The 24,130-nt window shown below is 42.3% G+C and overlaps 1 protein-coding gene and 1 non-coding gene across 2 annotated transcripts in view; both read right to left on the reverse strand.

Moving 5' to 3' along the window:
- The window catches only part of LOC126091949 (synaptotagmin 1-like), a 1,108,877-nt gene that overhangs the window by 648,304 nt on the left and 436,443 nt on the right, over window positions 1-24,130 (reverse strand). The window lies entirely within an intron of this gene.
- Window positions 2,102-2,176, reverse strand: Trnal-caa (transfer RNA leucine (anticodon CAA)). Its single transcript has one exon. It is a non-coding gene; the product is annotated as a tRNA-Leu (tRNA).

Consider the following 24,130-nt stretch of genomic DNA (forward strand, 5'->3'; position numbering starts at 1 on the left):
CACACTGCTGAGCAGTATTCAAGCAGTGGGCGAACAAGCGTACTGCAACCTACTTGCTTTGTTTTCGGATTGCATTTCCGTAGGATTCTTCCAATGAATCTCAGTCTGGCATCAGCTGTACCGACGATCAACTTTATATGATCATTCCATTTTAAATCACTCCTAATGCGTACTCCCAGATAATTTATGGAATTAACTTCTTCCAGTTTCTGATCTGCTGTATTGTAGCTAAATTATAAGGAATCTTTCTTTCTATGTATTCGCAGCACATTACACTTGTCTACATTGAGATTCAATTGCCATTCCCTGCACCATGCGATACTCCTGCATTTCAACCCAACTTTCCATTACTACAACCGTTCGATATACGACAGCATCATCCGCAAAAAGCCTCAGTAAACTTCTGTTGCCATCCACAAGATCATTTATGTATATTGTGAATAGCAACGGTCCTACGACACCCCCCCTGCGGCACACCTGAAATCACTCTTACTTCGAAAAACTTCTCTCCATTGAGAATGACATGCTGCGTTCTGTTATCTAGGAACTCTTCTGTCCAACCACACAACTGGTCTGATAGTCCATCTGCTCTTACTTTGTTCATTAAACGACTGTGGGGAACAGTATCGAACACCTTGGAGAAGTCAAGAAACACAGCATCTACCTGGGAACCCATGTCTATGGCCCTCTGAGTTTCGTGGACGAATAGCGCGAGCTGGGTTTCACACGATCGTCTTTTTCGAAACCCATGCTAATTCCTAAAGAGTAGATTTCTCGTCTCCAGAAAAGTCATTATACTCTAACATAATACGTGTTCCAAAATTCTATTACTATGAGGAATTCTATTACTATGAGGAATTTATCATGCGGCAGTTTCTTATAGGTGTGACATCAGGACAATCCGGTATTGGGCAAAGTAAAAGCGGCCCCCACGAACGACAAAGAGAGACTCGCTGGCTGGCAGAACGGAAGCTATGCATGTGGACAGTTGACGTCATATACACATGCCTATGAACGGTGCGTGGGTAACTTTACAAGCGAGAATAATACAGAATTTTATTACGTACTAATACCTAATCGTCGAAACAAAATTAACCTGAATACTATGGTGATTCAATTCTAACTGGTTATGCAAAAAAGTTTTTTTAGTAAATCGGCAATAGTACCTAATAAAATTGAAAAGAAACAGCTTTTATCAATGCGCCCTACTGCACCAAAATTACGTGGTACTGTAAAGATTTACAAAATAGGTAAACCATTACGGCCGACGGTGAATATTAGACATGGTGGGGGTTAAGAGGTACAAAACCTGCTCGCTGAGTATCTGAAGAAACATTTCAGGTGTCCTACAAATTTCTGTGTAAGAAATAGTAACAGCTTATAAAAAATTTGCAGCGTATATTCGTACGACCAACTACATGCACAGTGACATGTGACATCAATAACATATCTCTTAGTCAGGTGCAAAGTATCATTGCGGAGAATCTGTATACCTTTTCGGAGAGACCATCTAAGGAGGCGGAAGAAATGCTTGCATTGCTAAAAATTGTTTTATTTTTTGTTATCTTAAAGTGGGGGATGATTTTTATTCACAAGAAGGTTTAGCCCTGGGCTTGCCACTTTATTGCATAGCGAATATTTTTAGGACGATCTTTCGAGCATGAATTATTTCAAAATTCCCTCAATGTGCTAGAAGATTAATTTTATGGAATAGATATGTTGACGATGTTTCCGTATTATATGGCGGTTATTAATTTAAAATCGACCAATTTCTCCGGACTCTACATAGTTTGAAGCGAAAGATACAGTTTACTAGGCAGTGTGCTGAGAATGGCATTTTGCCGTTTTTGGATCTCCGAGTGACCATAAAAAATGGGAATATATGCTTCGATATTTACCGAAAGCCAACCACGACAGCTTTTTTTATACACAGGCAGTCACGTCATCCAATGAAATATAAATCCGCGGCATTCCGAACCATGTTAAACCGTATGTATGAATTGCCCGTTACTATTGAAGCGAAAGTGACTGGGTATGAGGTTATACAGTAAATAGCATATGAAAACGGTAACGATCCAAACTTCCTGGCAGATTAAAAGTTGTGCCGGACCGAGATTCGAACTCGGGACCTTTGCCTTTTGCGGGCAAGTGCTCTACCAACTGAGCTACCCAAGCACGACTCACGCCCCGTCTTCACAGCTTCAATTCTACCAGTACCTCGTCTCCTACCTTCCAGACTTCATAGAAGCTCTTCTGCGAACCTTGCAGAACTAGCACTCCTGGAAGAAAGGATACTGCGGAGACATGGCTTAGCCACAGCCTGGGGGATGTTTCCAGAATGAGGTTTTCACTCTGCAGCGAGTTCGAGTCTCGGTCCGGCACAGAGTTTTAAATTGCCAGGAAGTTTCATTTCAGCGCACACACCGCTGCAGAGTGAAAATCTCATTCTGGTTACGATCCAGTTGTTAACGCAGTTATTAGGAGGATATTGAAAAAGAGAAACCTTCTTTCCCATAGCGGAATAGGGGCAGATTTTTACGTCACCTACACCAGACGAACGCTCTATTTTTTTTTTTTTTTGTGGAATACCATATCTGGGTGCAGCATCCGAAAAAAAGTGGCAGATGTACGAGCCCTAAAAACATTATTCCAGCGTATTTTACGTTTTCGTATCCAGGAAGAAAACATGTATACGGCGTTACACTCAATGACTGGCCTATGAAAAAGGTAATAGAAAATTTTGACTAGGAGCGATGGGCGTGCCTAGGATTTTTTAACGCAGTGAGTATATTTTAGACATTTCTTTATTAATTTTAACATCAACAAAATGTGGTGACACTGTTCTTTTCCTTTTTACAGTGTAGATCGCACCTGATAATGCGGCTTTACGCCGCGAAACTGTACTTAAACACAACCGGTTTATTAAACAAATGCCTTGGATGTAAAATAGTTTAGGACGATGTTTCTGATCCATGACCGGGTTTCACTTTATCCACTATCGACTCGAGTGTGATACGCCAGTCTTGGAGCACCAAGTCTCCTACTTGGTTTGTGAATCCCGGCTCGTCAAATAAGGGTCCTGTCACTTCGTCGATAAAGAGTCGTTTGAGCACACTAAAGGAGCCGGAGTCACCTAACCACTGTATTATCTGATGGTGCTTATTCGCCATATACTTCAAAAACTGAAGAAGCATTGTTGTGGAGCTGTTCCCCCTTCAAACGCAGCAAAGGAATGAACTCATGTTACTCCACCTTTTTTCTTTTCGAAAAAAAAAAGGAAAACATGGTCTGCGCTAGCGCGGCTGACTGCCACGCAAAGGACCCGAGTTCGACTCCCGGTATGGGCGAGGAATTTTTCCTTGGTGGGAGGACTGATACGAGTTGCACTCAGCTTATCGATAGCAACTGAGGAACTACTTGACAGAGTGGTAGCGGCTCCAGGTCACGAAATCTAACAACGACAGTGAGAGCGGTGTGTTGATACCACGCCCCTCCAATAGTGCATCCGTTGACGCCATTGGGAAAGGATGACACGGCGATCGGTCGATACCGATGGCCTGCCACGGCTTCTGGATAGAGTTTACGTTTACTCTAGCAGTGGGCTGCGCCTTTTTGTCCTGGCTTCTCTCACAGCGTGTGACGGTACTGTTTGGCAGGCAGTTCAGTGTGCACCATGACAGCAGCAATGTAGCTATTAAGCAAATAAAAAATTATTTAGGTCTGAAAGCTATGGCACCCGTCAGCGTTGTTGGCACAATCGCTTGATTCGTTAGGCCACGTCATACGCCTCATAAAACTTCTGGAATGCTCGACGTTTCTATCCCTCTGGTTGGAGCTACTCCAGGATTCCGCTAGTGCCCCTGGATGGCTAAAGACCATCCACTGTTGAATCCTAAAGAACATCCCTACAAAAAGATCGAAACGTCTGGCATTGCAGAAGCCTGAAGAAGAACACGACGCCATCTAACGCGTCAAAAGATTTTATCATCAAATTTAAAAAAACTATTTACGAAACTGTATTCTTCAGACTTGATCATTCAAGAAATGTTCAAATGTGTGTGAAACCTTATGGGACTTACCTGCTAACGTCATCAGTCCCTAAGCTTACACACTACTTAACCTAAATTATCCTAAGGACCAACACACACACACACACACACACACACACACACACACACACCCATGCCCGAGGTAGGACTCGAACCTCCGCCGGGACCAGCCGCACAGTCCATAACTGCAGCGCCTTAGACCGCTCAGACGTGATAATTAATATCTTATAACTATCCCTGGTATACACATGTAATGAATGCAATGTCAACATGAAAATGTCGCACTGCTAACCTGGGAGGAACTCAGAGAAGCTACCTGTGGTACTGTGACACGATATAATGTTTGTGTTGTTATGGGGTAGCCTGGAAATGTACGGAAGCGATAGAATGAGAGGCCGAGCTAGGGCGTGGGTGTGTCGTAGGATGGCATCGAGCGACCGGACAAGCTTAACGACCCATTCAGCAGACAAAGTGCCATACATAGTGTTTTACGATCTGCGTCGGTAACCCTCTGCGGGCAAGTTGGCGACTTGACCCAGAAAGCTGCTCTTCAATGGAGAGAGAGATCGGAAACTGCACTTACGGTCTATGAACTTCCGCTGTTACGGTTTTTCCGACAACTAAGTTCTCGCCGAGTGTTTCTACAGTGTGGCCGTATCACAAAGGAGAAAGGTTAGGAAGACAATAGTGCAACACTAAAAGCAGGAAAAATAGGAAAAATAGGAAAATTTAGAATGGAACACGGAATGCAGCGGCATCCTGAGACGTTAACTATAGATTGTACCAATGTAACACTCGGGGATGAGTGAAATGAGTGAAAAGGAGGTGTGAATATAGATGTATAAATGCAAGAATAAATCCTAATCTTGAGGCGAATTCCTTCCTAATTTGTATGGAAACAAACTGAAGAGCCGCAACAAAAATTGTTAAAAACCATTCAAAAGTCAAAGTAGCACAAAATATTTTTTTTATTCAAGACAACCGGTTTCAACAGTCTTGACCGTCAGTTTCAGATCTTAAACATTCTTTTTTTGTAGTAAAACATTAACTTTAAGCTGAACCTCATCCACAATATGTCAAGTGGATAAAACTCAGCACATAATAAACGTTTGTCATCGCTAAAATACTTAAAATCGCACAACACCTTGTCCAAAAGGCTATGTCAATACATATGTTGCTAAAAGACAGTCTCATTCTAAAATGTAATGAAACACTTGATCTAGGCTCCACAGTGGAAGAAGCAAATTCTTTATGTGGAATGAGATGACCGAAAGGTATCATTAGTTACCAAAACATTCATTATGTGATAAATCATATGATAGCTACCCACATGTGCTTGAAATTGACATAAACGTCCAAATAAGCCGATTGCAAAATTAATAAAGAATGTTATAGCCTACTGCGGACCATGTCTCCCTTTACTAAATTATCAAAGGCTGTGGTCGCGCGCCAAAACAATATTATAACGTTCAGTATGGATTGCGTATTATTTTTCTCTACTGCAAATAAACAACTTATGGATCTGAAACATGGAAAACGTAAAACAGAAAAATAGCAAAAAAAAAAAATTCTTTCAGAGAGAAGAAGTCGAGATGCATTCTTGGGATTTGTGTGTTTGTACATCCAAAATTGTCTCCAGGCGCTAAATTTTAGAAGATATGGTCTTATTTCAAGGTTAGCCTAGTAACGTAATGTTTCACAAGAGAGAAAGGAATGTAAAAATGTCAACATTAACTTGGAAAGATTTTCTCAGGAATTTGACGCGCTGATTCACTTACTAACACTGGGAACTCCTTGTCTATGCCGTACTTCTCTCGCTTTGACGTAATGAAAGTACATGTAGAGATACCTCTTTTCGTATACACCATCTGACAAAAAACCTCCTTATGTATAACCCATTGGCGGGTTCGCAAATGGAATTGACGTGTTGAGTGGTTAATCTGACGAACAGAGAGATGCCGCGCACTGGTTTGAGACAGTGTAATGAGCACCTGACAAAGTTCGAAGGGACCTCAGTGTGGGTCTCCATTTGGCTGGCTAGTCGAATCGTTTAATACGCAGTTTTGTGGGGCATTCTGGTGTTACAGTGACCCGATGTTGGACTGCAGACATGTCAACGTTGCAGAAGACCACGACTGACCGTATTGTGTACCAAGCATTTCATAACCACTTCACATCTGCGCCGTACACCAGAGAACAAGTAATGTACTCCCTCAATAATTCTGTGTCATCCTACACCTTCTGTCGGAGGCGAGGGAAATATCGTCATTTGTGTCGGCTGCCATGTGATGCTGGACAGTTGGTGAATGGCGTCGCGTTTTGTTCAGCGACGAATCGTGGTTCTGCACTACTACGATGACTATCGTCGGGGATTATGGCCTGACGTGGGGTGAGGTTCAAATCTTCCAGTGTTTTGGCGGAGCAGAGCAGTGCTACTCCTGGCGGAATAGTGTGGGGAGCCATCCGAAATGCATTCAGGTCAAGGCTGGTAGTGATTTTGGGAAATGTGACAGCACAACGGTACGTCAAGCACATTTTAGGTCCTCATGTGTTACCTCCCATGCAACAAGATCGTGGTGCCATTTTTCAACATGATAATGCCCGCCCACACGTGGCACGCACCTCTACGATTTGTCTGCATAACGATGAGGTATTCCAGTAGTTAATACATTGCAGATCTAAATTTCTACCGTGGCTGGTAATGGCTGAAGACAGTACCCTGCAGCATACCTTCAAAAGCCACGAGGCTCTCGCATAACTGTTTTTGTTTCTCCCAGTGGCAATGGCTCTGATTTAACCTGTCGCTCACATCAGCTCCGTCTTCCCCTACAGTTAACGTCCCCTGCAGCTCCCTGAAGTACTATGAGAGCAATTACTTGGTGTTATAATACGAAGGCAACCCAAAAATTAGGTTTCCCTATTTTTAAAAAAAGTAAACGTAGGTAGATTAAAATACAGCGCATGTGCGACAGAGGCGTGATGTAACAATCTTAGGACGGTGGGACAGATCTCGACAGTAGTCAGTAGTGATGCTTCTATGGTTGGAAATGGCCATTCATTTTCCCGCTGACTGTAAGATTCGGTCTGTGATGAAACAGCTTAATGCACAAAACACATCGCCAATAGAAATTCGCGGCCTGCTGTGTCAGATGTACCGGTCAAAGGTCATGAAGAAATAGACGGTTATTCGTCACTAGAGACCGGATTATATGCATTTGCATGTTGCATATTCATTTGCATATTTAGATCCTTTTCTCCGGTTATTGCATATTTCAACTAAAAACAAGCGACGATGCATATCTTCGATGTTTACATTATTTTAAAAATTTAGACAGGCGTTCTCTAGCTTAATCTGAATTTCATGTCTCACAGACTGATCGCGACCAAGAACTGCGTGCAATCGCTAAACGAGAGGCCACTGCCTAGCGAAATTATTACAGAAGAGGAACAGGAACAGGAACAGGCAGACAGAGTCAACACTCATGCGCCCGCGCCCTCGGTTTATCCCCTCCGCTGTCATACCGTACGCGTCGGCAACAATTAAATAAAACTACGCAAGCTTTTAGTCGCCCGTCCATTGTTTCAGTTTAGCTTTCTATTTATTTTTAGACAGTTGAACGTGTTTACGACGTATAATGTGCAACGTGTTGTGCGCCATGCCGCCCGGAAAAAAAAAGAAACGTCGTTTCGTGGATAGCTGACTATTCTACAACATTTACATATGACGGAAATATTTTATATTGTCGAGTTTGTGGGAAAAACGTTTCGTGCAAAAAATGTTTCAAATACACCAGCATGTCAAGACAAAAATTCATATCGCAGGAACACAGAAGAAAGGACAACGACAACAACTTCTGACAACAGCAAGCAGCGGTAGCCAGGATTTGTCCAAAGGTAACCAAAAAGGTCGGTTTAACAAGGATCTATGTGAAGCATTCATTGCAAGCAATATTCCTCTTCAGAAACTTACAAACCCTATCCTCAAAAGCTTTCTGCACAAATATTGCTTAAATGAAAATATACCAGATGAATCAACAATGAGTAAAAGTACATACTGCCAATTTACGTAAATGTTCTGGAAGAAATACGCAATGAACTCAAGTACAGTATTATCTGGATTTCAGTTGATGAAACTACAGACACATGTGTCCGTTACACTGCAAATTTAATTATTGGTGCTTTAAAAGAAGAGCCTTCTTTTTCCTATTTAGCAGGTTGCAAAGAACTTGAAGACGTAAATCATTCAAGGATTGCCAGATCTGTGAATGAGGGTATTAGAAAAACATTTACAGAATCTTCTGTAGACGAAAGGGTGTGTGTGTATTTCAGATGTTGCTCCCTATGTGATCAAAGCAGGAAAAGCCTTCCGAGTATTTTATCCCAATTTGAATCATGTGACGTGCTTTGCTTTGGAGTATATCGCCTTGCTGAAGAAGTACGTTCCACGTTTGTGAATGTAAATAAACTGATTTCATCCACAAAGAAAGTGTTCCTAAAGGCTCCTGTTCGCATCAAGACCTGCAATGAAAAACTACCAAATGTGCCTTTACCTCCCAAACCAGTGGTAACTCGTTGGGGTACGTGGGTCTAGGCTGTGTTGTTTTACAATGAGCATTTCAAGGCCATTGGAGAGGTAGTAACCGACTTCGATAGTGCAGAGGCTTTGCCAGTTTGCCAGTGCAAGGAAGCTTTTAATGATTCCGGTATTAAAAAGGAATTGCTGTGATTAGCACTCATTTTTCCCATATACCTTCAAGTATTAAAAAGCTTGAAACTCAAGGATTGGCGTTGAATGAATCTATTCAGTTAATGAATAATATTATTGTCTATGGAATGAATAAAATTATTGTCTATGGCCGTGCTACTGTTCTCCTGCACCCTAATTCGAAGAGAAACACAGTCTGCATCAGATCATATGAATTTAGAAGATCTACCAACATCCTTTTTCTTGCATTATCATATAAAAAATTTATATTGAAGTCACCACATATAAATAATTTTTGGTACTTCCTACAAAGTGAATCAAAAATGCTCTGAAGTCAGAGTTAGGGGAACTATAAGCAACAACAATTAGAAGTTTAGTTTCAATAAATTCAACTGCCCCTGCACAACATTCAAATATCTGTTCAGTGCAGTGCCATGATACGTTTATGGACTCAAATGGAAATTTTTTTTCACGTAGATGGCCACTCGTCCACCCTGCAAGGAGCTCTTTGAAAAACAGCCAGCTAATCTGTGTCCTGGTAAAGGAAGCCTCTGAATTGCCAAATTATTTAAGTGGTGCTCCGACATACCAATAATTTCAGAGTCAACATCTATAAGCTGTTACTGTCCGCCCCAGTAGCTGAGTGGTCAGCGTGACGGATTGCCGTCCTCCGGGCCCGGGTTCGATTCCCGGCTGGGTCGGAGATTTTCTCCGCTCAGGGACTGGGTGTTGTGTTGTGTTCATCATCATTTCATCCCCATCCGGCGTGCAGGTCGCCCAATGTGGCGCCGAATGTAATAAGACCTGCGCCAAGGCGGCCGGACCTGCCCCGCGAGGGGCCTCCCGGCCAATGACGCCGCACGCTCATAATCATCATCAGCTGTTACTAACTTTATCTCTAATACCTCTTATATTTTGATGAAATATGCTAATTCCTTCTCTGCTTGGAAACATGACGTCCTCTGAAGGTGAGCCATTAGTTAGAGAGACTTCCTTTAAACAGGTATACCTGTCAGCTGACTTTAATCTAAAAAAGGTGCAAATTTATCCATAACACCAACCACTAGAGGAATTTTTCCATGAGTGATCCTATCACCACCCACTACGCTGTCACCTACAAGCTTTGCCGGCCTCCCCTTCCCACACCTATTGAAGTGCTGGCCACGCCTAGTGAAACCCGATCTACTGATACACCCAACTGGCACCACTGAAATGTGACTCATGCCCTCTGCCATCAGTGCCCTCGCCACCCACATGTTAACGCGCCTAAGAGCCGCATTAAGATGAGGCCGGTCGTGACGCTGAAACAACTGCATGAAATGCACGTTAGTGCGACCAGTCTGAGTAGCTGTCTTTACCAGGTCACCACCTCAAGACTGTTCCCTGCTCCACTCACTGTCATTACCTGATCCTCCTCCGTAAAATTCCTCATAGCTCCCCTATGCTGTCAGTCACCTGGGCCAACCATGCACTAGGCTTAACAATGCTGGTGACCTGGTACTCACTCCCCAACACTTACTGCAACTGCTGGCCTACACCTCTACTGTGCGAACTGCCTAGCAGCAGAACCTCCTTCTTTCTGTTAGAATTTACAACTGACTTAGACCTCCTAACTGCTGAGGACTGCTGCTTGTTCCCTACATCTACAACTACAGCTACAGTATCGATCAGCATTCACTTTTCACCTCCAGGTAGAAACACAACGAGTAACTACCCCTTTACGCACCGACTGAGTCTGAACTTGATGTTGACCGAGATCCGCTGTGACTCCAGTGTATCGACTGGTATTTAGCCCAGTTGAATTTAGTGAAACTAAACGTGAGCGGCCCGTATCCCATTGGCGGTGACGCTCCTGTCGATTAACGAATCGTCGTCATCATGCTACCACTGCAGAAACGTCAACACTGCTCCTAAGCAATTTCGTGTAACAAGGAGCTCGATATTTCGCAAAAATGGACCCTGGTATCAAAAATCGTAGACTGACGGCTCTCCGCAATGCGCTCCAGCACCAGCTGCACGAAGTTGTTACTGATGAGCTATGGTCGCCTCTGGTGTTCTTCCTTAAGAACCACTGTGATGAGTAGAGGCCAGATTATGTGCATCATAAAAACCTTAAAATATGCATGCAAATATGCATGAAAAATGCTTAAAAATGCATGAAAAGTGCCGAAATATGCAAGATCAAATAATAGAAAAACACGATAGTTATGCTTGCATAATATCTCAAAGTCGAACTTGTGCATATCAGTTACGAGGAAGACCGCCGGCCACGCGAAAAATCGGTACGTTTAGAACGCTATGTTTTTCTCAATACTTTCTGTTAGAGGTTAGGAAGGGGGCCTTCTGGGATTATTTTTTAAAAATTTGCAAAATGGGGACGCATACCGTGTTTCGATAACTTTTCCTTCTTTGTTATTCTTGTCAGTAACAAGCGGATGCGATGCGAGTGAGTCGCAGCGAAACAGTCGATATGTACGGGCCCAACTTCGAGACAGATCTCAAGCGGAGAGGTAGGCTCAAAAACTCCGTAATATTTTATTTAAAAATCAACAAACATGCGATGCGAGTGAGTCGCAGCGAAACAGTCGATATGTACGGGCCCAACTTCGAGACAGATCTCAAGCGGAGAGGTAGGCTCAAAAACTCCGTAATATTTTATTTAAAAAACAACAAACAATCATTAATTTTTTTGAACAGCATTAACTTTTAATTTTCGACCAAAGCATCATTTACAATTTGTTTTACGTTATCTACTATTGTAAACATAAAAATCTTCTTCGTCTGCGATCACTCAAAACATTTTTATAAGCAGAAAAGAGGATTGTTCTACATCAACTGATGTAACTGTGCAGTATTTGAATTGAGGGTGCTATGTCAGCACCTATGGTTTCTGGTAAAAGTTCACCGACCCCATTAATAAAACTATCAATTTGGCACAAGGGTTCAGTGTCTGAGCAATTTTTTTAAAACATTTTCAAACTTTCCTTTAAGTTTTCTTGGGAATACCTCTGCCAATGAGGAGTTCACTATAATAATTTTATTCATTAACTGTTAGTAAAAGGATTAATGACCTTTCAGACAGAGACACACAAATTTTAACACTAAAAGGCTTTTGTACTCAAACAAATGTCACATATAATTACAAACTATGTAGGAAAGTTAATCCAATAGCAATAGAGACTTTTTTAAACCTTGTCAAGAAACAAGAGTGGCAGGATGTTTATTGTGTCGATAACATAGATGATAAATATAATTCTTTCCTTAACATATTTCTCATGCTCTTTGAGAGTTGCTTTCTGTTAGAACGTTCTGAACATCGTGCTAGCAGTAATAGGCAGCCTGGGTGGCTGACTAGTGGGATAAGGATATTATGTAGAACAAAGTGGGAATATATCAAAATGTTGGAAGTAGTCACAATCAGACTACAGTAGCCTATTACAAACAGTATTGTAAGGTGCTTAAAAATGTTATTAGGAAGGCAAAAAGTATGTGGTATGAAAATAGAATAGCTAATTCACAGGATAAAATTAAAACCATATGGTCAGTTGTGAAGGAAGTGTCTGGTCAGCAGCTCAAGGTCGATGATATAAAGTCAGTTCGAGTAAAAATATTTGTTACTGATAAATCAGATATATGTACAGTATTTAGCAATCATTTTCTGAGCATTGCTGGCGAATTAAATACAAATTTAGTTTCTACAGTGGATCACAGAACTTTGTTGGCAAATACCTGTCTGAGATTGTTGTCTGAAATACTTCTCAGTGATACAGACAAGAGGGAGATTGAGTCAATAATTCAATCTCTGAATACTAAGGACTCTCATGGTTATGATGGAGTGCCTAGCAGAATATTAAAGTATCTTGCTGTACGTGTTTTCGCTGTAATTAACCACAGTGAATCACAGAACTTTGTTGGCAAATACCTGTCTGAGATTGTTGTCTGAAATACTTCTCAGTGATACAGACAAGAGGGAGATTGAGTGAATAATTCAATCTCTGAATACTAAGGACTCTCATGGTTGTGATGGAGTGCCTAGCAGAATATTAAAGTACCTTGCTGTACGTGTTAGCCCTGTAATTAACTATATTGTAATTTTTCCTTTGGGAATGGTCAGTTTCCTTAAAGATTTAAGTACTCAGTAGTAAAACCACTTTATAAAGAGGGAGAAAGGGATAATGTAGACAATTGTAGACATATTTCTATGCCATCAGTGTTTGCTAAAGTTATTGAAAGGTGTATGTATGGATAATTTATCATTGTGAATCACACGATTTGCTATCAAATGTTCAGTTCGGCTTTGGAAGTGGTTTAACAACTGAAAATCCTATATTCACTTTTCTCTGTGAGGTGCTGGGTGAGTTAAACAAAAGCTTTCGAACGCTAGGCACATTTCTTGATTTAACTGAGGAGTTTGTGTTGATGGCAAAATATTGCTCTAGAAGTTGGACCATTACGGAATACTAGGAGTAGCTAACAATTGGTTCACCTCTTACTTTAGCAAAAGACAGTAAAAGGTCATTATTCACAATGTTGGGAATGTCTGTGATGTGGGATCGGGGGGGGGGGGGGGTACGGTCAAATGGGGAGTGCCCCAGGGATCAGTGTTGGAGCCACTCCTGTACCTTATTTATATAAATGACATGCCCTCTAGTATTACGAGTAACTCTAAAATATTTCTGTTGCTGATGACACTAGCTTGGTAGTAAAGGATGTTGCGTGCAACATGGGCTCAGTTTGAAATAGTGTAGTTCGTGACCTAAGTTCATGGCTTGTAGAAAATAAACTAACGCAAAATCACAGTAAGACTGACTTTTTACAGTTTCTAACACAGAATTCAACAAAACCTAACCTTTTAATTTCAGAGAATGGGTATATGATTAGTGAAACTGTTCAGTTCAGATAGGTAGTAAACTGTCGTGGAAAGCCCACGTTCAGGATCTTGTTCAAAGACTTAATGCTGCCATTTTTACTATTCGCACGGTATCTGAAGTGAGTGACGGTTAGACACGAAAATTAGTCTACTTTGCTTATTTTCATTCGCCTATGTCGTTTGGTATTATATTTAGCGGTAACTCTTCCCATTCTAAAAGGTTATTTTTGGTTAGCAGCGGGCGGTTCGGGCAAAGGGTGATGTAAGTTCACGAACCTCTTGTCGACCCCTGTTCACTAGTCTGGGTATTTTGACATTGGTGTCTCTCTCTCTCTCTCTCTCTCTATATATATATATATATATAGAGAGAGAGAGAGAGAGAGAGAGACAGAGAGAGAGAGAGAGAAAGAGAGACCAGCTTGCCATCAAAGTCAGGACACAAACTTCAACAATGCGTTTACTCAACTAAGTCATCTAATAAACTTTGAAAATGCAGCTCTCAAATACTTTTTTTGCCTTTTTCTCCCCCATCAGATAAAAGTGACTTCAGCAAAGTTGCCCTTTTATACACATTTTTTAAAATCCGTCATGATAAAACAATACTAAGCTATTTCACTGAAATGGAAAAATAAATTAGCTTCAGTAATGCTATCTGTCACTTACGTTTAATCAATTTCGCTTAGCGAATTCTTTCTGTTATTATTTCATATCTCATATTACAGTCCAATTACAGCTGAACAATTCTGAGGAATTTTAAATCATTCACCATACCCACAAGACCTCTCCAGTTATATTATGTGCAATATTATTTCTTTTCCCTAATTTAAAGTTCAAAAATATGTCCACGAAAACAAAGTACTCCTCCTATATGTGTTTATAAAATTTGTGTTGTTACGTTGCGTTGAGGATCCCCATGGTCATTATCCGCGATTAGAAAAATAATTTAAGTAGTAAATCCCAACAGCCGCTCAGAATGATATGGCAGCAGCGGAACAGCTAGATGTGGAAGATAGAATAGTAACTAATGCTATAGCACTAGTGTTTTTTGATGTAAGAAAGCCTTGTGAGGTAAATTACGAAGCGCAAGTGCTAATGGACGTAACACAGGAACAGGAGGATAAATATTTTGATCAAAGAGAATTTAAAATTTCAGTAATGTATCAAGAGCTCGAAATTAAATTAGAAAGGAAACTGGAAACTACTCGAACCAATGAAATCAGTGAAATGATGCGTGCTTATAAAATTTTCGTTGTTGTCACTACTATGGGCGTACTGATGTCCTCACGTTCATTATTTCTATTTAGGAAAGATGTTCAAGTACCAAATCTCGACAGCCACGGTACATGTTACGACTGTAGTGAACAGGACCATAGTTACTTTTGTTCTGAAGAATGCATTTATGAATCGATAAATTGTAAAGGGTGACAGTTGTCAGAAAACTGGATGCTGCCGGACAATAGTGTCTGGTGTATCGAGTATGGAGTGAGCTCGACATAACACTACAGCAACAACAGAACAAACAGGAGAATAAAATGATTGCAGTTTAACGTCTCGTCTACAGCGAGGACATTAAAGCTGGAGCACAAGACCGGAAAGATTCAGGGATAGGGAGGACACTGTCCGAAGGAACCATCCTGACATTTGCCTGTAGCGATAGAGAAAAATCATGCGGAAAACCTAACTCGGTGCGGTAGGTGGAGAAGACAAAATAACAAATACAGTAATAAAGTTATGACGAGGTATATTACGAATCAGATGTGTTTATGGATGTAACATACGAACAGCAGGATAAATATTTCAGTCAAAACGAAATGAAAGTTAGATAAAACTAATGAAAAAAAGGAAAATGGAAACAAGTCAAAGGAGCGACATTAGTAAGCGGGTGTGTGTGTGTATGCAATGGAACTCCAAAAAAGAACTGGTTTAGGCATGCGTATTAAAATACAGAGATATGTAAACAGACAGAATATGGTGCTGAGGTTGGCAACGCCTATGTAAGACAACAAGTGTCTGGCGCAGTTGTTAGATCCGTTACTGCTGGTACAATGGCAGATTATCAAGATTTAAGTGAGTTTCAACGCGGTGTTATAGTCGGAGCACGAGAGATGGGGCACAGCATCTCCAAGGCGTTTATGCAACACCGTGCTGTGGCACTTCTGCTTGCTCGCGGGGGCCCTACACGATATTAGGCAGGTGTATCAGTTTCTTTGACTTTTCAGTGTAAGTTCTTCGTTGTAACACCTTTTGTGGTTCTGATGTGCCCAAGATTCTTATTCCGAATTAGGGAGGGTATTTAAGTAGTAAATGCCGACATTTGCCATAAAAATCACAACTTCGCACAGATGTGGCTTGGTGCACAGCAACTGTTCCGAGGGAGGTTGCCTTGGAGCTATCTGTGCAGTCCTGATGTTTCTTCCACTGTGTTCAATATTACCTTATGCCTGAAGAAACTGCTGTCCTCAGATCAGCGTTCTCACGATGACGAAGATCTGAAGGCGACTGTCACATGATGCTTCCATTTGCAGGCAGGAGACGACTGAGATACAGAAATACACTCCTGGAAATTGAAATAAGATCACCGTGAATTCATTGTCCCAGGAAGGGGAAACTTTATTGACACATTCCTGGGGTCAGATACATCACATGATCACACTGACAGAACCACAGGCACATAGACACAGGCAACACAGCACGCACAATGTCGGCACTAGTACAGAGTATATCCACGTTTCGCAGCAATGCAGGCTGCTATTCTCCCATGGAGACGATCGTAGAGATGCTGGATGTAGTCCTGTGGAACGGCTTGCCATGCCATTTCCACCTGGCGCCTCAGTTGGACCAACGTTCGTGCTGGACGTGCAGACCGCGTGAGACGACGCTTCAACCAGTCCCAAACATGCTCAATGGGGGACAGATCCGGAGATCTTGCTGGCCAGGGTAGTTGACTTACACCTTCTAGAGCACGTTGGGTGGCACGGGATACATGCGGACGTGCATTGTCCTGTTGGAACAGCAAGTTCCCTTGCCGGTCTAGGAATGGTAGAACGATGGGTTCGATGACGGTTTGGATGTACCGTGCACTATTCAGTGTCCCCTCGACGATCACCAGTGGTGTACGGCCAGTGTAGGAGATCGCTCCCCACACCATGATGCCGGGTGTTGGCCCTGTGTGCCTCGGTCGTATGCAGTCCTGATTGTGGCGCTCACCTGCACGGCGCCAAACACGCATACGACCATCATTGGCACCAAGGCAGAAGCGACTCTCATCGCTGAAGACGACACGTCTCCATTCGTCCCTCCATTCACGCCTGTCGCGACAGCACTGGAGGCGGGCTGCACGATGTTGGGGCGTGAGCGGAAGACGGCCTAACGGTGTGCGGGACCGTAGCCCAGCTTCATGGAGACGGTTGCGAATGGTCCTCGCCGATACCCCAGGAGCAACAGTGTCCCTAATTTGCTGGGAAGTGGCGGTGCGGTCCCCTACGGCACTGCGTAGGATCCTACGGTCTTGGCGTGCATCCGTGCGTCGCTGCGGTCCGGTCCCAGGTCGACGGGCACGTGCACCTTCCGCCGACCACTGGCGACAACATCGATGTACTGTGGAGACCTCACGCCCCACGTGTTGAGCAATTCGGCGGTACGTCCACCCGGCCTCCCGCATGCCCACTATACGCCCTCGCTCAAAGTCCGTCAACTGCACATACGGTTCACGTCCACGCTGTCGCGGCATGCTACCAGTGTTAAGGACTGCGATGGAGCTCCGTATGCCACGGCAAACTGGCTGACACTGACGGCGGCGGTGCACAAATGCTGCGCAGCTAGCGCCATTCGACGGCCAACACCGCGGTTCCTGGTGTGTCCGCTGTGCCGTGCGTGTGATCATTGCTTGTACAGCCCTCTCGCAGTGTCCGGAGCAAGTATGGTGGGTCTGACACACCGGTGTCAATGTGTTCTTTTTTCCATTTCCAGGAGTGTACAAAGGGCTGATTGCACGATATGAGCAACTCTGGCTAAGAATAAACGTTGCTTCATCTGTTTCCATTAAAGTTTTTGGTGTTACTACTTTTTTTTAAGGAAATAGGAGTCTTAATTTCTGGATGACCCTTGTACATGTACTCTCATCTCATGTCTTCTTTTAGCCAGTGTATTCCACATATTCTTCTTGTAGAGTCTTGTATGTAAAGAAGCAAGGGAGAGTATGTTATTATGAGTGGCTGATATCCTCTTTCTACAACACAAATGCACACGTGGATTAATATGGTTCTTTATTTACATGAACAGTATAGTTAAGTAGAAAAAAGAGTCCACGTTCTGTGATACAAACATATCAGTAACAGTCTTCTTGCAGACAGTCTCGGTAATCTTGCTATTACGAACTTAATCTCGCTGCAAGTCCCACTATAGCTACTACTCTGACCACAATGTACTCTCGTAGCCTGAGAGTAAAGTGACAGACACAAAATTGTAATAGTGAATCACTGAGGCCCTCTGGTCAGCAGCGGCGGCCTAAATACGTGCTGTCGAGAGGCGTTGGCGGCCTATTGCGTGTCAGTGTGTCTCTGGCCCCTCTCCTGATAGGTGCGCCTGCTCATCTATCTTCACGCTTCATATTCGCTGGCCGGTGTGATGGCGACAGCTCATAGCAGCACATTTCTCCAAGCCTGTTTTGCAGATAATTTCCAAATTACTTAATCTCTTGTATAACTTTCAACATCCTTCCATAGCACCACATTTCAAACTCTTTGACTGTCTTGTTTTCCGGTTTTCCCACTGCCGTGTCATAGGCATGTACTTACCTCTGTCAGAACACACATTACAACCAAGTTATGTGGGCAGCTGACTTCACAGCAGATGATGCACAAGGGCTACCATGGTCACCAGATGGCGTCCTAAACGCTGACAGAGGCCGCTGGCCCCAAGTTCCTCTTTCGGACGCCAGCCACGTGGCAAGGAGCAAGATCTGATGTGTCCTGGCGCCGAGGGCAGTACTTAGTAGAGTGCTGCAACGCTCAGTGTTTGACCGGTCACGGCTCGCCTGTTGACGGGGGGACGGAGCAGCTCGTGTCCGGCCCCACACGACTCGGCTCGGCCACTTACTCGCCCCATGTCTGTTGTCCGGATTCCGGACACGCGGTTAACCGAGCATGACCGGTCACCGCTGACGTCTCACCTCGCCTCACCCCAGCTCGGTGCACTGTACTTTACTGTACAAATCCAACGCCTCTCTCTCTCTCTCTCTCTCTCTCTCTCTCTCTCTCTCTTTTAATACAAAAGTAACATTTCCAAGAACGGGTACGTGACACAGCTAAATTCATGAAGCACCTGGAAAGTAAAATGATATTTCTATACAATCGCGGACAGAAGACCAGCCTCATTTCCAAACAAAAAAGATATTTTTCCTTTCATTTATAGGAAACATTAAATAAGTGCTTTTCCTGTGATCTAGAAGACAACCATCTTCATAAAGAAAGCATACAAAGAACATTAAACATTTACAGACGTAACTTGTCATACGTTTCAATTGTTTGCAACATAAACAAAATTATAGTTATTGTTGATCGGCAGGAAATCACTAACGCGTTCCGGCTTTAATTGGTTGCGGCAATTTGTTAGTAACATGCCTGCTTTACTAAAGCACCTTTCACTAGGTGCGCTTGTTGCCGGGATACATAAAATACGTCTTGCAACTGCAGCCAGACCTGGCAGATCTGTTTCATGTCTGCTCCACCACTTTAAGATGTCATCATCTCCGGGGTGCATTAAAATGTACAGATCTACTTCATCTGCTGCGGAAGATCTGTCGTTCCTCCATTCCTTGAAACGAGCTCTCTTTCTGGGTGGTGATGACACAGTACTTCAAGGATCTATGATAATAAATAAAAGAGACAAGTAATACAGAACTGATATGGAAATCATCGAAACATTCCCGTAAGAGACCGATGACCTCGCTGTTTGGTCTCTCCCCCCAAACATCCCGACCCCCCGTTCCCATAAAAACGAGATGTTTTACGTTAATGAAATATTATACGAGTCACAACATTCCCGTTTCTCTATAATACACTTTCCACTAACTATGCAAAAACGATTATGTTAATGATTGAATGTTGTACCTGCGTACGTAGCACACATTTGTCGCACATTGTTAAGAATTTCCTGCTTTTCACTTATTTCAAGCACATTAAGATAACGGAAGGACGGCCAAAGAAACGATCTTTGTGTGGTTTCTTGCAACTGTGTTACTTTAAATGAGTGGTTGCCGACTGGAAAAACAATAAAGTGGAGCAGTTTATGCACGATACGTACCCAGTAGACGCAATGTTTTCATCTACAACCAACAGAAATGTACTCCATACTTGGCTTTTTAGACCTTCCCGTTTCTTTAATGTGTAAACATTGGTTTCAATCTTACATCTTACTACACTGGCTTCCTCACGCTGCATGATTACAGAAAGAGACACACCACATATAAGAAGCCCGTACTGGCTGCAGTGTCACCACGGATAATAACACGTGTAATGTGTTTGAAGTTATGTGCTACGTATTCGGTCACGGCTTCTATGCTCGGTCACCAGAACTAGTGCGGGTAGCCTATCCAGTTAGGGTGTGCTCGCCCCACCTCGTATTTTGTGCTCGCGTACTCGGTCATGCAGGACTCTAGTACTTAGACCGGCGCACGGGCCCTGGGAGCCGAGCTCACTTTGAGGGTGATTCCTGGGCAAGCACGGAGTGCACTCGCACGTGATCTATCAGGAAGTCGCACGGAGCCATCGCTACGTCGTCACCGCTGTCCACACCAGTCTCCACAACTGCACAACTGGGGAACTCCGACGAGGCTAGGAGCAGAAGACGTGCACACCATCGTCCTGACCAGCCATCGCGCTCCGTAATATTTTCTCTTGCTCACTACTGATATCGCACTGGACTTGGACTATTGCCATACTTTCTGGAACCTCTTCTCGTGTTGTTCACCAAATGTAGGTTTCTTTCTGACTGTAGTAGTGTGATATTCTAACTTGAAATCCTTTCATGCAAAGTTCACTATGGGAAGTTATGCAAGATACTGTGAGTATCTCGGTCGCAATAATATTGTGTTCGTTGTTATTGCAAGAAGTCTTTGGTTTCATAAGTGTTCCAGCACAAACTTATGTGACACGGTTACTGGCCTTCGGCCTTCTGTACTTTAGTTAAGAGAATACAATCAGCTTGTTGAAATCACTTCGTTTGTTAATTACCCGAGTCGTAAACAATGAAACTTCGTGTTGATATTTGTTTGACAAAAATTCAAGACTGAACTGTATTGAAGTCTGCGTATAAAATACTTTCTGCTGGTGAGCTTCACTTCCATACAATACTGTATTCCGAATATAGACTATCAGAAAGAAAAAAAAAAGCGTAAGTAGGCTGTTTAGGTTTTTATGTTGGTAACGCCATAAAGCGCTCTGTATGGAAATCACTGGCTGTGCTGTATGCAGTCTGTGGCTGGTTAGCATTGTTGTAATATTCGCTATTGTAGTGTTGGGAAGTTGGCTGTTAACAGCGCGTAGCGTTGGGCAGTTGGAGGTGAGCCGCCAGCAGTGGTGGATGTGGGGAGTGAGATGGCGAAGTTTTGAGAGCGGATGATCTGGACAGAGACAGTAAATTTGCAAGACTGGATGTCATGAACTGATATATATATATATATATATATTAAGACTTTTGAACACTATTAAGGTAAATACATTGTTTGTTCTCTATCAAAATCTTTCATTTGCTAACTATGCCTATCAGTAGTTAGTGCCTTCAGTAGTTATAATCTTTTATTTAGCTGGCAGTGTTGTCGCTCGCTGTATTGCAGTAGTTCGAGTAACGAAGATTTTTGTGAGGTAAGTGATTTGTGAAAGGTATGGTTTAATGTTAGTCAGGGCCATTCTTTTGTAGGGATTATTAAAAGTCAGATTGCGTTGCGCCAAAAAATTGTGTGTCAGTTTAGTGATTATCAGAATAAGTAAAGAGAGAAATGACAGTGAAGATGAAAGCAGTGTGTTAGCGCCACCGTGTAATGAATTAACTAATGTTCAAACTAGTACGTTCAGTTTTGCTCAGCTGTTTGAACATCAAATAATGTAAGAGGTTTATCAGCACAGTCATTCATTAATTTTTCTAAGGGGACGTTACATATGTCGACCCTTAGCCGATGATACCTCACTGGAATCTTTTGATTTTTTTCTTGTAGTTTGTGTAATTATGGTAGCAATTGTTTATTGCAAGCGCGTAATTATAGAGAGAATTTCCTTTGTAGTTGTAATTTTTCATTCTTGTACAGTAAAACAGTTATGGCATGCATGTAGATTTGCACCAAGTATTTCGCAGCTGCGCTTGCAATTAAGGAGATATTATCTTCAATGCTATGTTAATGTGTTTTCTTATTTTGCTCTTCAAATTGTGCTTTTCTGTGTTGTCGTGTGAAATATTGTGACAATAATGGCGCGTGAAAAACGTAATACTAGGCTTCAAAGTAAACTGAGAAATGACAGTGAAGACGAAAGCAGTGTGTTAGCGCCACCGTGTAATGAATTAACTAATGTTCAAACTAGTAATTTGGTAATTGTGCATAGGGAAATGGAGCGAGCTGCAAATAATGTAGACAGTGAAACAATTAGTGAACAGGGAAGCATTGTCGATCGATCGGTTGGCAACAGTTCGCCTCAGGAATCCGAAATGACAGGACACAATCTTGCAAATACTGTAGATTCAGGTTTTGCGTCCTCACCGTTTTCTCAAATAAGTCAAGACACATTTTCTGCTTGTCAAAATGTGAATGTCGCCGGTGCAAATGCACTGCCGAAAAGCATAGAGGAAAAGATTCCAGACATTAATACATTATTATTGCAATTAATGCAACAAATGAAACAAAATCAGAGACAAACACAGCAACAGTTAGACACAATGGAACAAAATCTTCAAAAGGTAGACACAATGGAACAAAATCTTCAAAAGATAGACACAATGGAACAACACCAAAGACAAACACAGCAACAGTTAGACGCAATGGAACAAAATCAAAAACAGTCGCAACAACAGCATCAAAAGTTAGACGCCACACTTGAACAAACACGTGAAAGTTTAACTGCTGAGTTACTTAAAATCGAATCGAAATGTCAAAAAGTCTGTAATGACGTAAAACCACAAATTTGTGAGCATTTCCAACCTATTTTTTCGCGTCATGAAAATGCATTACAGGATCATGAAGCAGCCATAAAGAAACTGAAAACTATTGTTCATGAAAATCACGACACCGTGCAAGCTAAAATTGACTCAGTTGCATCTACCGATTCGGTTACGCAACTTGCAAAAACTCAGGAAAACTTTAAGGACACAGTAGATACGATTTCAACACAAATGGATACTCTGAAACTTAGTTCACTATCAGAGAAAGTAGTGGAACTTTCGGATCAGCTAAATAATTTATCTACGAAGGTAGATGATAATCTGAATGACACAAGACCGGTAGCCTTCAATGACACAGAAGAATACGAACAAATTAGGAAATTCAAACAAAATCAGAATCAAATTAATACGCAACACAAAAGAGAAATCTGGGAAGTAAAAGATCAGGTGGTACAAATAATTTAAGAATTACATATTGCAGAGGAGACTCGCGCTCCAACACCGGAAGAGGGACACAGAAATACGGAAAAGTCGCAAAATAATAACACAGGGCATTTCGGAAATTATGAAAGAAATTGGCAAGGCGCATTGAATTTTGAGATTCAACCGCGGAAAAGAAGTAACAATGACCGATACGCGACTCGCCGACATGATGATTTTGACTAGAAGTTGTTCATTACTACACGTAAATGCAGAACATTTAAGAATTCTGGCAACGACATTCATCCACAAGCTTGGCTCCATCAATTCTCTCATTGTTTTCCACCCAACTGGTCACTGGAGCACAGGTTAGAATTTATGTGTGGCTACTTAGAGAATGAACCAGCTGTTAGAATGCGATCGGTCATTCACGATTGTCACAGTGAAGGAGAATTTTATCATACCTTCCTCTCAGCATATTGGTCTCAAGCTACACAAGACCGAGTAAAACATAGCATCATAATGGTGAAACATTTCCAACAATCTGAATTTTCCAGTCTTGTGAAATATTTTGAAGACATGTTGCACAAGAATCAGTACCTGTCAAATCCATACAGTCCCTCAGAACTCATCCGCATTTGCTTAATCAAATTGCCTGAACATTTACGACATATTATTTTGGCAGGACGTTGCAAAGACGACATTGAAGCTTTTCAGGGACTGTTACAAGAATTGGAAATTGACACTGACAATCGCGGGACGCGAAAACACGAACACAACAATTACAGGTCACATCTGTCACAATTCCGCGATGAAAGAAAGAATAACTGGACACGACAAGGCTATTCTTACAACGAAAATCGTGAACAAAACAGACACCACCCATATGACAACCACTGGCAGAGTAATAGTTACAGAGAAAGATCGCGTTTCTGTAGT

The sequence above is a fragment of the Schistocerca cancellata genome, chromosome 7, assembly GCF_023864275.1.
Source record: "Schistocerca cancellata isolate TAMUIC-IGC-003103 chromosome 7, iqSchCanc2.1, whole genome shotgun sequence".
NCBI lineage: Eukaryota > Metazoa > Arthropoda > Insecta > Orthoptera > Acrididae > Schistocerca > Schistocerca cancellata.